The sequence below is a fragment of the Helianthus annuus genome, chromosome 7, assembly GCF_002127325.2.
Source record: "Helianthus annuus cultivar XRQ/B chromosome 7, HanXRQr2.0-SUNRISE, whole genome shotgun sequence".
Classification (NCBI taxonomy): domain Eukaryota; kingdom Viridiplantae; phylum Streptophyta; class Magnoliopsida; order Asterales; family Asteraceae; genus Helianthus; species Helianthus annuus.
Window position 1 is genome coordinate 106159334 of NC_035439.2, and position 5641 is coordinate 106164974.

The following is a 5641-nucleotide window of genomic DNA, read 5'->3' on the forward strand; positions in this document are numbered from 1 at the left end:
ATTTGTGAATGGAATTTTATTAACAAAGTTAGATTTCGTAGGATTGAATGAAGTGAATGAGTTTAGTGCATACCGAGTATCGGGTGAGTTATTCCCAAGTATGATACTCCAAATAATGTAAAAGTGATATAGCTATAACGTTCATGTGAACCTTAAGTTTAAACATATGAGTTGTTTACTAAAAACATGAACGGGTCGAATAATTCTGTCACACCCCAACCGATGGCGGAATCATCGGGGCGCGGCACTGAGCGAAACAGATTGTCCAGAAGTTTCCATAACAATTATCATTACCAATCAATTTAAAGTAACATGTCCCATACCATGTCTCAAAAGGTAAACAGATTATTACATACAAAATCTAGGCAAATAGTTCTATTCCGACAACTCAGATTTTTCAAATAGCCAAATTGTTTATCTGCTTCTAGAGACTCTTGGTTTCATTTGTACAGACAACTATTTGTTGTTCTCTAGAGCTTTATTCTAGCCTCGCTTTCCTAGCATATAAGCATCCTAAGATCCTGTCACATACATTAAAATAAAAGTCAATACACAATGTAAAGGCGAGTATACAAGTTTGATAATAGCATATAGAGTTCGAAATAGTTTACGCATAACCAGCACGTACACAAAGGAACACGAAGCATGTTAGTTATCGACATGAACCTATCGATACCAATGACTGCGGGTTGACTGCCCAAGGCAGTTCGTAATACATGATCGCCACCGTAATCCATGCAAATAATTGTCCTTAACAACCCCCGAGTGAACGGGTGCTGAGTCCAAACTAATAGTAGTACCGTCGTTAAGGCAGGTAGACAGCATTCCATGTGTAAACATAACAAACAAGCATTCATTAAGTCACGTATAACATGCGGTAACGGTTAGCGTTAAAAGTATTGCGTAGTGTGTTTGATGTGATTTCGTATAAGTAATGTATGTAACACCCAAAAGTGCTTAAAGCAAAAAGGGATCGAGTATACTCACAGCGGTTGGATGGATTGAAGGGAGCGCTTGAGAGTAAGGTTAGCCTGAATAGTTCGATAGCATAACGATAAGTGACGCGTAAAACGAGATTAAGCGTTGGTAGGTCGGATAGCTGGTCGATCGGTTGGTAGTCCGATCGGTCAGCTGACTGATGTGTGTAAAATGCAACATATAAATCACATCAATTAAGGCATAAAACTAACCCTTTTTAAGTACTAATGTTGGAAAAAGAGTGTTTTTGTCTTCCTTTTGTATTTTCAGGATGAAATGAGCTCAAAATCACAAAAGAAGCAAAAAGACAACTAATTCTAGCACAAATACAAGAAAAGGAACAAAAGTAGACTGCCCGGACCCTCAACGGCACCTCCCAAGGCAAAGAAGAGAAAACAGAGTCTGAACACGCCCCGTGTCCAGCGAACACGGGGGCGTGCCCAGGAAGCAGCAGAAAAGACAAACCAGTAGAAGCTTCCATTGCCCACCACGGGGCCGTGTCCAGCGAGCACGGGGGCGTGGTGAAAGTACAGCAGGCGCATTAATTGTAATTGCGAATTACAATTAATGAAGAGAGAGAATGTCAGACGGGCACGGGGGCGTGTTCAGCGGACACGGGGCCGTGCCCAGCCTTCTGTTCAGCCTATAAATAGAGGAGCTTGGTTTCATTCTCTTTCATCCCTTGGCACACCACCTCTCTCACACCTCATCCACCACCCACCACCACCATAACACCATCATCCACCACCATCATCCATTGTCCATCGTAGAGTGTGTGAGTCGTCTCGGGATCCAAGATTGATCGTAAGAGTTCTTGACAATCAAGGCCATGTTTGCCTAAGTCTCTTACATCACTTGGTGAAGACAAGTGTTTAGTATAATACTTTTTATTTTTAATCTTTTGCACTTTTTATTTGGTTTTGTATTAATGACTTTAATAACTAGTTACTTATGTTGAAGGTGATCTTTCCTTATCGTTTGTCCGTGGTGTCTTGGCGTTATTTTACTGTCTATATAAAATAAAAGATTTTCACCATTCATATCTCCATGGTCTATATGGAGGTATGTTGGCTACCTGGTCGGGGGTTAAGGGAACGGTTTGGTAAGGGTCTTGCCCTTGTTCAGCGTTTAGAGGTCCTGCTTGGGACCTGGGTCAAATTTAGTAGGATCTCCTTCAATGCCCATAGGTATTGGATGGCGGGGATCCAAACTCTTTGACCCCCTCATAAGTTAACTACTATTAATACTATAACCCGGCTATTTAGGACTGTATCCCTGCTGACTCAGACTACTTAGCCGAGGGTAACGTCACCGCCGAAAGCGGGGCCTACTACAATTTGCATTAATAACTTAATTCATTATCTTTCAATAATCCGACCCTTTAGGATTGTATCCTTGCTGACTCAAACTACTGGGTTGAGGGTAACGTCGCCTTCAAAAGAGGGGCCTACTACAATAACTAAGATAATCTCTTAAACAAGTGCAAAAGTGCAAAAATAATCAAAGGTTATACTAATACACGTGTCGGATCCAAGTGATTCATCTTGTCTATCTGTTTTTATTTTATTTTATTTTTCAGCATTTAGTTAGTTTTATTTTTCTTAGTTTAAAACATTTTTCTCACTTTTTGATTTGATTAGACGTTGAGGATAAACCGGTATTAAAAGCTCTTGTGTCCTTGGACGACCTCGGTATCTTACCAACACTATACTACGTCTATGATGGGTGCACTTGCCCATATGTGTGTTTAGTGTTAGTGAATATCGTGTTTTATAAATTTAAAACTTGGCTAAAAGTGTAAAAAGGGGCTTAAATATATATCTAAAACATATACGCACTGACACGCATCAAGTTTTTGGCGCCGCTGCCGGGGACACAAGGATTTTAAGAAAGTTAGGAATCAACGGCCTAATCATATTTTTATTTTTCTTTAATTTTTTAGGATTTTTTCTTAGATTTTCAGCTTCTGCAGAGCTCAACACGGGGCCGTGCCTGGTCGGACACGGGCCGTGTTCAGCATCGTCACTGGCAGTTTTTGTTTTCCAAGTTACAGAAGGCTGACCACGGGGCCGTGCCGGTGCAACACGGGGCCGTGTCCAACTTCCAGTAACTGGGATCTGGAAAACAATCACTGAAATTCCGACCACGGGTCGTGTTCGCTCAACACGGGGCCGTGGTGAACCTTCTGACCAGCATTCTTTTTTGTTTTTATTGCAGGACTTGGAACCTGACGCCACCCTCACGTAGTGTATGAGCTCCAGTTCCAATAAAGACATAAAAGAACCACTAGAAGAACCCGAACGCTTTCTCAGAAAAAGGTTAAAAGCCAAAAACCAAGAGAAGGTTTCGGGTAATCCACCTCCAATGGCGGACCAACGTACCCTTATGGATTATCTACGACCCACCGTAGGTAATCTAGGCGCCGCTATCAATGCTCCGAATGTCGAAGCCAATAACTTCGAACTTCGGCCACATTTGATACAAATGCTCCAAAACTCCGCAACCTTCCATGGGCTTGCGGACGAGGATCCCCATCTACATATAACTAATTTCTTGGAAATATGTGATACCTTTCGGATCAATGGAGCATCAAACGACGCCATCCGCCTCCGTATGTTTCCCTTCTCACTAAAAGACCGAGCGAAAGCTTGGCTCAACACCCTCCCAGCTGAATCGGTAAACACCTGGGATGAACTAGCCCAAAAATTTCTATATAAGTATTTCCCTCCTTCTAAAACTGCTAAGTTAATGGCTGAAATTAATACATATTCACAAGAGGACGGGGAATCCTTATATGAAACTTGGGAAAGGTTCAAGGAGCTATTACGCAAGTGTCCCCATCACGGCCTCGCAATATGGCAACAAGTATCCACCTTCTATAACGGATTGTTGCTACACACTAGGCAGACACTTGATTCTAGCTCCGGGGGACTTTTAGGTAATCGACGCCCACACGAAATATATAATCAAATTGAGGAAATTTCTCAAACCAATTTTCAATGGCACACCCCCCGGGGAAATAAGTCTATCGCCCCGGGCGCCCATAAGGTCGATGAAAGCACTTCTTTACAAGCCCAAATCGAGGCTCTTTCTTCAAAGATAAAAAAATTGGAAATGACAAAAACAGTCTCGGTTATGGCTTGTGAAGGGTGTGGTGGGTCACATGAAAATTGGAGTTGCATGAAAGAAACGGACGATCAACAAGAAATGGTAAACTACATTGATAATAGACCTAGGCCGTCGGGTCCCCCAATGGGAACTTACAACCAAGGATGGCGAAACCACCCAAACCTTGGTTGGAGGGAACCCGGCAATAGTAGTAACCAACAAACCCAACGAACAAACTTTCAGCAATCAAGAAATGAGTCACAAAATTTCACTCAACAACAAGGTGGACGAGAAAGGCTCGAAGATACTATATCTCGCCTCGTCTCTGACACTGATAAGAAAAACTCGGAGATATTTCTACAATTAGAATCTAATTTTAGGAATCAACAAGCTAGCATTCAAAACATAGAAAAACAAATAAATCAAATAGCTCAAAATTTTTCCGAGAGACCGCAAGGCGCATTACCTAGCAATACCGAAACAAACCCAAAGGCGCAAGTTCGCCTCATCACACTACGAAACCGCACCGTAGGGCCTGCAGAAGTACCACCACCTACGGAAGACACAGTGCCAACACCTCTGCAGGAGAAGAACTCTCCTCCATCACCAGAGCCCACCAAGGCTCCTCGAGTTCCGTACCCCGGTAGGTTAATTCGTTACAAGACCAATGAGCAATTCGCAAAATTCGAAAGTCTGTTAAAACAATTGCATGTCAATATTCCTTTTATCGAAGTCCTAACCCAAATGCCCAAATACTCTAAATTTATGAGGGACTTCCTTACACATAAGAAGAAAATTGAAAATTTGCAATTAGTTAATTTAGGCGAAGAATGCTCTGCCCTCGTACTCAATAAACTGCCCAAAAAGAAAATCGATCCCAGAAGTTTCACGATTCCGTGCTCAATAGGGGAATCACCCGTTCGCAATGCCTTGGCCGACCTAGGGGCTAGCATTAACCTCATGCCCTCATCAATGTTCAAAAGGCTTGGCTTGGGAACCTCGAGCCCTACAAAAATGAGCATACAACTCGCTGATCGATCCGTCAAATTCCCACAAGGTGTCATCGAGAATGTCTTGGTAAGGGTAAGCAGATTCGTTTATCCAGTTGACTTTGTCATACTCGATATGGAGGAAGACACCGAGGTCCCCCTTATACTAGGGAGACCCTTCCTTGCCACAGCACAAGCAGTGGTAGATATGAATGACGGGACACTCACTTTGAGGTATGGGGATGATGAAGTGAAGATCGGAGTTGGGAAGAGAATAGAGGACGACGACCCAGTAAATTACATGAAGGTTATTGATTCGAGCTTGGATGCTGCTCTCCGACGGTGTAACATGGGAAGCAAGGCATCCCACTCAGAAGATATATAACCTCGAATCGGGTCTAGCCAAGGACCCTTATAAACGTGGCGCACCACGGAGGCATTCCGCGGAACTATCCTTAATTTAGTTTAATCTTTTAGTTTTTGCAGAATAAAACACACTCATGGTGGTAATGGATGAAAAAGGGAACGAGAAAAATGGAACCATGCACAAAGAACAGAGCAACCCG

General features: G+C 42.7%; 1 non-coding gene across 1 annotated transcript; it reads right to left on the minus strand.

The window, feature by feature from the left end:
- Window positions 1-3720: 3720 nt before the first annotated feature.
- On the minus strand, window positions 3721-3827 carry LOC118480730. Its single transcript, XR_004863707.1, has one exon. It is a non-coding gene; the product is annotated as a small nucleolar RNA R71 (small nucleolar RNA).
- Window positions 3828-5641: the final 1814 nt, after the last annotated feature.